The following is a 12,050-nucleotide window of genomic DNA, read 5'->3' as shown; positions in this document are numbered from 1 at the left end:
CTGTTGTGTTATTGAATTTTCCCCCTATATATTTATATTGCTCTTGTATAGTTGCAAAGTCTCTCTGGCTGGGGTGGGCAGCAGCTGTGCTCCTCCTCCAATTGGGGTGATCTGTCTATGACACCGGTGGGCCGCTGGGCCCCTTCTCCAGGTCACGTGGTCTGCGTACCTTGCAGGCAATGGCTGGGCCCCTCCTCCAATAGAGTTGATCTGTCTACCATGCTGGCAGGCTGCTGGGACTGTTCTCCAGGTTGCAGGTCTGCCTCCCTTGCAGGCGCAGGTGGCTGCTGTGCCCCTCCTCCAATTGGGGTGATCTTTCAACTAGGCTGGCTTGCAGTTGGGCCTCTTCTCCAGGACGCGTGGTCTGCCTACCTTGTGGGCAGCAGCTGGGCCCTTCCTCCAATTGGGGTGATGTGTCTACCATGCCAGCAGGCTGCTGGGCCTGTACTGCGGGTTGGTCGCAAGTCTGCTTAATTTGCAGGCATGGGAGGCGGCTCTGCCCCTCCTCCAATTGGAGTGATGTGTCTACCATGCCAGCTGGCCGCTGGGCCTGATCTGCCTGTGGGTGGCAGGTCTGCCTACCTTGCAGGGGGGCAGCAGCTCTGCTCTGCCCCTCTTCCAATTGGGGCAATGTGTCTACCACGCTGGCGTGCCGCTGGGCCTGCTCTGCTGGTCGGTCACAGGTCTGCCTACCTTGCAGGCGCCAGAGGCAGCTCTGCTCTGCTGAATGAGGCTTAGCGAGCGGACTAGGGGTGCCCGGCGTGTCCCCATCGTGGTGACCGTGGCACCAAGGAGACGCTCCAGCCAAGAGCCTCCATGGCGGTCCTCCCCTCTGCTGCGCCATCCCCAGGGTCACTCGGGGGCTGCTGGGGTGGCCGGCCCTGGCTCGCGTGGCCCTGGCAGGGCGCAAAGAGACCTCTTGTATGAAATTTTGTGAAGGAAAATAAAGTCAGAAATGTACACAGGTTTATGGGCAAGGCTATTCAAAAGAATGTTATACAGAAAATGAAAAATTGGAAATATAAAAGTCTAGCAATAATGGAATAAAATATGATACATATATAATACAGAAGACCAGTCAGAAAAATATTTTAGAAAGTTTAATAATATAATAAAAAGTAAAATGCAAAATTTGTTTTGTGCAGATTTTGAAACATAGAAAAGGACACCCACCCTCCTTTTACCTTGAAAGCTATAGGATTAAAAATAGTTGAATATGTAATTGTCCCAAATGTATGAAATTAAAATAGTTCTGTTATAGACAAATTGTAACTACTTTAAAATAAGAGAACTGGTGTTTTTCAAATGTGTTTCAAATATTTCAACTATAAAATGATAATGTCTTTCCCTAAATTCAAAATTGTTGGTTTCCTGTCTCCTGTCTATTTTTCTATTCTCCCATGTTTTTATTCTATGTTTGTGTTCAAAGTCATTTCACTATATTTGTCAAGAAACTGGTAAACTAATGCTATTTCATAATTATACCGAAAGCCTCTAAATTATAAAAACTTTTCATAAATCCAAAAGAAATCTGCCCAAATTTAGACAATTGAATTTCAAGAGCAAACAAGCTTGATTGATTAGCTATGGCTTTGTTGTAGAAAGCAAAAGAAAAAGTTTATTTCACCCTTGAAATATTCTAAAAATGTATCTTATTTTATGCATGCAAAATATAGTAAAAACAAACAAAACATATTTCTGATTGTGTTGAAAAATAAACAAAACACACAAGGACTTATTTATATATAAATTATTGGGTTTAAATTAAATATTGAAATTGGAATCCTGAATGGAATGAAATTTAAATTAAATTATTTTTAGCTCAATAACATGTGTGTTTTTCTAAAGTTATTTACTGTTGGCTCTTGGGCTTCACAGTACTTTATTAGGCAATTGGTTTACATGTTTTTCTCTCCTGTCAGACCATAGATTCTTTAAGGGCCAAGACCCTGCTAGCAAATAGCTCTACCCTTTGTCTTTCTATTCCAGATACCTGGAAGGTTGCATTGTGCTATATAAAGGAATAAATCAATGTAAAGTAGAGCTAATTGTAATGCAATCATTGTTGATGTAACCATTGATACAAAAATGAGAAGTTTATTTTGCACTTTTAAGAGTTTTTTTAAATTTTTTTTTCTTCTTAGGGATACAAGATAAAACTATTTTCCCATCTTTCAAAAATTACTTTTAGAAAATCAGTTATATGGCTGCATATCATTTCTATCCTTTTAGAATGTGACTTTTGATAACTGTCATTTGATATTTGCCTTCAGTCTTAATGCAAGATGTAATTTATATATTTGTAAAATTGTGCTATTTGGTCTTCCAATACACTGCCTGTTACTAAGATTTAAATTAACTAAGGTAGCATGCAATACTCAAGTATATGAGACTTAAAAATCATTATAATAAATCAAAGTTTCAAACATAGTTTGAGCAAAATCTTTTTTGTTGTTGTTGTTTGGATGTATTAATATTTGCTGCAAATCTCAAAAAAAAAACCTTGGGATACAGTAGGTGGCCCAGATTTATTTAAATTATTTTTTAACAAATATTTATTTCTTTATGTGCACAGCACTGTGCTAACACACACATAAAAAGAAGTCTTGGAATCATTATGTGATTTTAATGGCTTATTTTAGGACAGAAACATATTGACATACACCATTAGTTTGAGAAATTTGCATCATTCAGAAATTAATTTGTTAAAGATGAGTGGTAATTTGATCATTCATTATTGAAAGAAAACAGAAGGAAAAATTTCACTAATGATGTTACCATCATTTGGGCTATATAACACCTGGGAATGAAATCAAATCATTATAAAAAATATAAGCTGGGGAGAGAAAAATACAGGTTAATAGAAAAAAAGGAGGGGAAGTCAAAGACAAAGAGAAAACTATTTTTTTTTTCATGGGAAAGGAGACCTAGGACCACCACTATTATTTTGGAATCTCTTAGAAGAATGCCCTCCTACATCATGATTACCACAATCTATTTAAATCTCTGATGATAAGCCAAGGTTAAATTTTGATATCAAAATCATATTTTAGATTACTTTTTTTGAGAATTTTTAGAGTCTAACAATATCAATTCCTCTGACATCATAGAAGACATTGTTATCTCACCATGACACTTTCTCCTCTCAGACAGGATCTGAACTATATGTCTAATAACAACAACTGACAACACAGGGCCTTTAAAATTAAACTTCTTTTCCATCCCTGTATTTAACAATCTCTAATAATTATTCACATATCATTCACCAAAAATTTAATAAGCATGTGTTTTGTGCTAGTCATTTTTCTATTTTAAGAGAGCTTATATTATACTAAGTCAAAAATAATAAAATAATATAAACATAAATAAATAAATAAGATGTAGAATTGTATAAAGCCCAAAGAGAAAAAAAAATAACAGAAAGGCTATCAGAAATTCTGGAAATATTAGAAGTTGCTATTTTTAGATGTAACTTCTTGATGAGTTTATCGATGAGTCACAATTAAGGAATGTGTGAGAGAATATGTCATTCAGCTTTCTATTACTGTCACCAAATACATGAGATAATCAACTTAAAAAGAAGAAAGTTTTATTTTGGCTCACAGTTTGGGATGTTTAAGTTCATGGACAGTTGCTCTCATTGATTTTAGATCTGAGGCATGGCCATACCATTGTGATAGAAGCTCATGATGGAGGAAGTCCACTAACCTCAAGGCCAGATATGAAAAATAGAATTCGAAAGGGAGTACAGTTCCCTAATCTTCTTTGAGGGAACACACCCAATGACCTATGGTCATTTGTCAAAACAGGTCAAATGTATACTCACATGTAGATTCACAAGTATATTCAAATGGGTCTAAAGATGAATGTTTAGCATGTGCCAAAATACATGGACATATTTGGTTAATAGCACTTTGTATTTATCATTACACATATAGATTTGCATATAATACATCTGTAATTAGTGACATCAAATGCAGAGTTGCCTATAGTGTTAAAGAGTTCAGGAGCATAGCTTCAGTTAGAATCGAAGCTTTAAAGCTCTAATATCAGAAACCAAACATAGATTGAGAAGAGTGCAAGGTCTAAACTACGGGTCAACACAAAGTTTTCTGGTCAGGAAAATGAGTAATATAAGCACAAGAAACTGAGATATTATGTCCACTGATTGAAAAGGGAGGAAAACCAAGAGAATATGGTGTCAAGGGTCAAGAATAGGCAGTCAGGGGTCCTCTATGGGTCCATTCATATCTTTCTACTGCTATTTATACCTAGTACCTCAGCATCTCTTGTGAGTTTCTACAAACTTATTAGCAATTCCTAAATAGCTTCTTTACTAAGGAAGAATTGAATGCTGATGAATGTTTAACACTGTTAAATTAAACTTAATCAGTGTACTTACTAGCCTAGAGATTACTGATGACTTGAGAGAGAATTATTCTGAAAAGTGGTAAGAAAAATTACCAAATAATACTGTTAAGAAATGTTTGGAGGAAAGATTTTTACAGTTTTGATATAACAGGGAAAATGCCTATAGAGGGAATGGGGTCAACTGAGGGTGTTTCCTTGCGCTTTCTTTTTTGTAAGATGATAGACATTAAAATATGCTCATTAAAAATAATATGTGAGAAGAAAAAATGATGTATAAGAGTATTTTAGGCTTCCTGAAGTAGAAATTGTACATTTCTGATTTAATTAATTTTGAAGTTAAAATGCTATTATGACATGGATCTTCAATGTTCTCCAAATGCCCATATGCTAGATGCTTTGTCATTAGCGTATGGAGCTATTGGGAGGTAGTGGGGCCTTTCAGATATGGGGTCTAGTTGGAGGAAGTTAGGTTATTAGGGGTGTGCACTTGAAAGGATTTGGGGCACAGATCTCTCTCCCACTCTCTCTTTAATTCCCAAGGACTTTGAGTTGAGTAGCTTACTCTGCCTGCATAGACTACTGTGCTATTCTGCTGTGACACAGACCTAAAATAATGGAGCCAATGAGTGTGGACTAAAACCTCCAAAACAGTAAGACAAAATTAAACATGCCACCTTTTAAGTTGATTTTCTCAGGAATTTCATCACAGTAATGTAAAGCTGATTAATACAAATGCCCTCAGTTTTGTCACATTGTTTTTCTCTTCGCTTTACTTTATGTGTCATGTAAAATGGAGAGAAGTATTAGGTCAAAGGTAATCTGATTATCTAGTGGATGTTATTATAACAGATTAAAAATATTTTTAAAATAAAAGTAGTCATTGGTTTAGATTTGGACAAATAGAAGGATTTTGCCTGCCAGTCAAAAAAGAAAGATTTGTCATGTCCAGGACTATGAAATATTAAACCAACCATGAAATAGAATCAAGATAACTTAGAACAGAAAATTCTAATCATATCCTGGAAATAGATTATACTGTAATTTCTAGCTACTTGGGATTTATGGAAGGGGATGGCATTGTACTAATGTTGTCATTAGCTACACCAATTCCTATCTCTGACCAGCTCTTCAGTGAGAGGCTGACTTATGTGCATATGTCACCTGCACACATTTGCCAATAGTGATTAAAAGGAGGTTTCAGGAAGATACCAATGAGCAGAAAAGAGATCCTACTCCCTCTCTGTTTCAGGTATTTTTCCAAACTTCAGCAACACGCACTAGTTTCTCCTCTACAGTTCAAGTTCTCATCTAGTTCCAGTTACAATATAAGTTCCTCGACAGGGCTATTCAGGTATTTCTACTGCTATTTACACCTAGTATCTCAGAATCTCTTGATGGTTCCCACAAACTTATTAGCATTTCCTAAATAGCTTCTTAATTTAAATATTTTCAGTTGAATTAGCTGGGTGTGATTTACCATAATTTAAGTATTATTTGTTGGATATTTATAGTACATATATCACACACACACACACACAGACACACACACACGTATTATACTTTGTCACTGCCATTAAGTATCTTATGCTCCGATTGGGCAGTGGAAGCCCCTTCAAGTCAGTTCCTGTATCTTTTTAGCACATCATAACCAGTTTTTTAATTTTGCTGTCTCTGACAAATAATGTATTTTTGATTTACTGTTTTTTTTTATTTGAACTAATATTGAATTTGGCCATTTCTCCCAGGGGCTTGGATTTAAATAAAGTAAAGAATCCTGGGGAAGGAGCAGATTTTGTTAGGAGAGATTACATGAGCTCAGGTAAAAACCAATTCCAGAATCTCAAGAGCAAAAAGTAACAATGCCCTATATTTGACAATATCTACACATCTGACATCAGAATTCTTGTTAAATAGGGCTTACTTAAAATTCTATTAATAATTAAGGATGTCTCTGGGTCTTTTTTAATCTCAGGGTTTCAAGTGACAAAGGAAGTGTGGTAGTTACTTTTACCCACACTCTCTGAGGATTTGTAATAAACTCACCCACTGCTTGGCAGAGGCTTCTTATGTTTCTTAAAATTAGAACAATTGAGACTTAGTGACCCCAGACTACCCCTTGTAGCACTTTAATATCGTCTTACATATTTTTATAATATTTCTTACTTAAGAGTTTTCTTATTTTTAGTTTTATTTTTTACTTCATATTATATCCTTTCTATTTACTTTTATTCCTTATAGAATACAATGTATGAAATAAACATAGTTATTAAATTATGAGAAATATAAAGGTCTTTAAATGCCAAAGAGATTCTTATCCTGTGAGGTAAATTTATGACTTATATGAAAGCTATTTTGCTTATTTCTTTTAATGGATTATTTTTATTTAAAATAATTAAATTCCCAAGTAACAAGGTTATACATATCATTAGTGGTGAGAAGAGAATGCGATAAATGACTTTTCAATACCAGAAGAAGAATAGATGTTTTTGACATAAAATAATTTATCATAAATTTACCAACTTAAAATAACATCTATTTATTGGCTCACAATTCTGAAGGTCAGAAGTCCAAGATAACATGACAACATTTTCTGCTCAAGGTATCTTTCCAGTGAAATGAAGCTGGTTGAGTTCTTGTAGGAAGGTTTAGGAGAAATTCCAAATCCAAACTCATCTTGTAAGCAGAATTGAATTCCTTGAAGTTTGAGAATGTGCATTTTTCATTTCCCTGCTTACTGCACATTAGGGATGACTCAACTGTTGGAGGCTGCCTCATGTATCCTGTCATGTATCCTCTGTGGCACATTGAACCTTCATTCAACCTTCAAGCCAGCAATGGTACTTCAAATCATTCTTGTGCTTTGAATTTCTAAGTTCCTTCACTTTTGATCTGTACATGCATATTTGTAAGAATTGTATGATTCAGTTAGGTCCATCCAGACAATCTCTAACTTCAGGTCAGTTTGGAGCTTTAATTATATTTTCAAACCCCCTTTTGCCATAGAAGGTAATAATTTTAGCTCATGCTGCTATAGCAAAGTGTCTTAGATTGGGTGGCTTAAAAACAGCAGAAATTTATTTTTTATTGTTCTGGAGCTAGTGAATTTCAAATCAAGGCACCAGAAGATTGGATGTCTAGGGAGATACTACTTCCTCATTCATGACAACCCTTGTAACCTAATGATACCAATGCTATCAAATAAAGTGTTAAGACTTCAACCTATGAATTTGGGGGCAACTAAAATGCACATGCCATAGTTTAAAGTAATCATGAAAGTGACATCTCATGGCATTCAGAGGTTCCTTTCACAGAAGAGGGATATTATACAGGGGTGACTATCATTTGGGATGATCTTGGAATTCTTCCTCCTATACAAGTGTTCTTAAAACTATGAAATAATCATTTTATTCTAAATAAAAAATAATATATACAATGTATATGAAATGATTATTTAGATCTGGGTAAATAACTTTCATGTAATAAAATATTGCCTTGAGAATAAAAATTCTTGAAAATGGTCCCAAATTTTAAGAAAAAAGTTGAGTTATTTAAGAAGGTTACTATAAAACAAGACTGTTCTAAAACCAGAAGGGTATCCATGGAGATTGGCATATTTATGAGAAAAGCCATTCAAATCAAAGTTGGAAGTCCATGCATTGATTGTCAAAATGAATAAAATAAGATTGGAGTCCATTAGCTTATTAATTAATCAAAGTCCATTGTGTCTCAAAAGATTAAAATTGAGCTGTTCTAATTCGAATTTCGAGAGTCCTTTCCCATGAAAAGATTATAAGACAAAGCTAAGGAAAATGTCGGGAATTCTGATTGGATCAAGAGGGGGTCTCTGAAAATAGATTCAGGGTAAATTGAATGCTCCCACCTGCATTTCTTTTCCTGTGACCTGTTGGTGCTTGACAATGACAGGGTTAGCCTAGGACAGAACAAAAGGAAATTAAAAATATCAGTGTCACAGATTTGTGGTTTCAAGAGGCCAATCTAAGCCTTCATGAATCATCAGTGTGAGACTGAGATGCTGTTCTGGGAAATCTTAGGTCAAAATTGCATAGTGTAACTCTTATAAATACTCTTTGATTATTTATTTCCTTATTGCCTGTGTACTCATTTCTTTCCCTCAAAAGTGGAAATAGCACACCTTTCACTTTGGATGCCTTCCTGAGTGGCCGGAAGCTTTAGCTCTGTGCTCAGTAACCACAAGAAGCAAACATCCCCATTAACCACTCAATCTGATTATTAACCTCTATAAATAAACACCGGTTGCAAAGTTGATTTCCCCCTAAGAAAGGGAAAAAGAAATCAATAATGACTTAGACTCTATTTGTAAACTGAAATGTTCAAGCTGCTGAATAAAACGTGTCACAAACAATATAACTGTGTTTGTTAAAAAAAAAAAAAAATCTTATTGGAAAGGCTTTCAAAAAGAACCAAGAATTGCTTTTGATGGACTTTGACATTCCTGCGATGACAATAAATTTCAGCCAGAACCTGAAGCAAATAAATAAATAAATAAATAAATAAACAACAGAAAGAAAAAAAAATGTTGGCTGAATATCTATTGAGTATAATCATAAAATGTTATGAATCTACATGATTTTATATATAATAGAAACCAAGGACATTTAATGCTTATATTTCTCTGGACTATGTGTCAGTACTCAGCTCAAGCTTCTACTCTTCAGGTAGCAATTTGAGTAAATGAAATATCCTCAGTATGTATTCCTCACTTTGTCTGGAAAATAGATACAGTACTGCTTACTCTGTTATTACCATGTTGATAAACAGAGAATACAGATAAAACATTTAGAAAAGCACTCACCAGGTAAGTCTGGATATTTATTATTATTGTTGTTTTTGTTCTTGCTGTTACCTAGTTTATTTTTGAAATCTCATGATATTTAACATCCATCCCAAGATGTGGAGATCTAGAAGCAACATATGACTAATATCCAAGTGCTGACTTCTAGGGCACCCAAAGTGAGCTGCACGTGAAGAATAAATAATAGTCCCAAGAAACCTTGACTGCAGGAAAAAAGAAGATATGAGTACTATATCACCTGAGGTAGACACAACTGGATGGCAATGACAAGCTCAGCCAGAAGAGTTGATAATTTTACAAATGTCTGCTGACAGCCATAGCCAAGTAGGAATGATGCATGGCATTTTGGATTGAAAGGTGACCCTGCTCAGGGATTAGGGTGGCTCCGGTTTAGGGTGGATCCTGCTGGGAATAGGGAGGATCCTGCTGCCTCAGGCACCCGCTCCTTTGGAGTTCCTGTTGAGTTCTCACAGGGTTCTGAGAGAATTGGTGCGTGTAGCCGGAGGGAGGCAGTGTGTTCAAGGGAAGTGTGTGTAGAGTGTCGGTGAGAGTTCGGGAATAAAGAGTTGCTGTTTGAATCTACAAGACTTTGTGGTGGTGTAAACATGAAGCCAGGGATGACATGAGACTCTTAATCTATCTTCTTTCGTTATAAAAAAAAAAAAAAAAAAAACTTAACACGTGGAACAGGAGGAAGGGTAACTATCATTTCTCTGTGGTGGTTAAAATTTATCAGAATCTGTCATCAGAACTAGATCTGGTATAGCATATATATTGGAATTATTTGAGGAGAAATTTAAAATAAATATTAATAATACATTGAAGGCTCTAATGGAGGAATGGAGCAATTGCAAGATCAGTTTGATCATTTTAGTAAAATTATGGAATTTAAAAGAGGGGTTCAAATTGTAAAAAGAAAAGCTGAAAACCAGTTCAATTTAGCAAAGGTTACTTGAGCAAGGAAAATATTTTAAGAAGTTACACATCTTAACACAGGTTATATGTATAGGAAGAGAAAAGAAAGTAACATACAGAGACAACATTTATAAAAACAATTAGCTCTTTCCTTCTGTGGACATACTCTGGTAAATTGACAGCTGTGATTGGTTGTAATCAACTGCTATGACTGCCTTGGTTATAAAGGTCACCTTTAAGATATATTGGAATTTGTTCTAATCCAGGGTGCAATTCTCCATGTATGCAGGTTGTTTGGGGCCAAAATTAGTAGTCAAATACAAATACTGGTTTAGTCTGAATTGCTTCAGGACAACAAGAAAGAGGAAAGCACATAACAGAAATTAAAAAAAAAAATGTCCAACAGCTCAGTAGAGGACTCAATGTCACTGAGAAAAGAATCATTGAGCTTAAAGACAGGTCAAACTGAAATGCAGACAAAAATAAAAGAAAAAATAGTATCATTTAATAGAGGTGGAACTACTTCAAACATTCTAATGTAGGCATAATTGAAATCCTCCATAGAGAAGAGAAGGATAATAACATAGAGAAAATAGTTGAACGAATAATGATAGTTTTAAAGTTAATGGCAGAAAATAAGAAGCTCAGAAGATACCACATAATTATGATAAAACTTAAAAAATTAATTGTCTCTAGGCATACTTAAACTCCTGGGGGAAAAAAAAGTATTGAGAGCAACAAGTGAGTGAGAAAAACATATACAGAGGAACAAAGATAAAAACTATGCATGGCTGGCATGTTGTCAGCAATTATGTAAAGCAGAAGGCAGTAGAATAACACCTTTAAACTACTGGAAGAAAACAAACCTGTCACCCAATAATTTTATACTAAGCAAAAACATCTTTAAAAAATGAAAGACATTCTCAACACAACAAAAACTCCTCGGCGAATTAAAGTTTTATACTTAGTTTCTCAACTAGAAAGAAGAGTAAATATAAAACTATTCAGAAAGAAACCCAAAAGCCTTGAAATGGAATAAATTGTGATTTTAAGACAATTTAAAATTCTAAACATAATTGCCTAATGCAAAAAGTAATATTAATACACTATGTGTCTTAATATGTAAAAGTGAAGCCATAAGGCAGGGTGGAGGAAGGGAATTTGTGAATGCTGCTGTGAAATTCTTTCAGAACACTTGAAGCAAGATACTACTATTTGAAGATAAACTCTAATTTAAGACATATATTGTAATCCTTAAAGAATAGATTTGTTTTAAAAAAAGGTTAAAGAATGTATGTACCTAAACATTGCTCTAAAGAATGAGTGGATAAGAATATTTAGCAGCCTTAAGCCTATCGATCAAATATTGGAAGCATAGCTGATGTCCTAAAAGAACTGATACACACACTGTGATACATCCACACAATGGAATATATGACATACTACTCAGCAACAAAAGGTTCAATTATTGTAATTGTATTTGTTTCAAGCATTGAAATCCATTTCTTTCAAAAAGGCACTAAATTTTAAATATCTACAAAAAGAACAAATTACACTTATACTGTCTTTTCTTTACTATGTTTCATTCATCAAAAAATGTAAATATTTTGGTCTTGACATTTTTTATTTTCTGGACTTATTTTGGGGTTTGATATGTGATTTTATAATGAATATGATATTGCTTATAAATGTTATACTTGAAGGGTTATGGAAAATAATATTCCTACAAGACAGTCCCTGGATAAAACTCAAACATGGTGTGGCTTTGAGAGGGAGGGAAATTAGCCAAACATCAAACCTCTCTAAGTTAATCCTTTCCCAATAAAAATGGGCCCCTAGGGAAAAAGCTAATTTTCATCCCTTCCTGGGTTCATTCACCCCCTCCCAACCACAAAGGGTTCTAAAGTTGGACTTTTACCCTTTCTCATTG

Source organism: Spermophilus citellus (genome assembly GCF_964194105.1).
Source record: "Spermophilus citellus genome assembly, chromosome: 8".
NCBI lineage: Eukaryota > Metazoa > Chordata > Mammalia > Rodentia > Sciuridae > Spermophilus > Spermophilus citellus.
The sequence above is the reverse complement of the archived record's forward strand: the minus strand, read 5'-3'. Positions refer to the sequence as shown.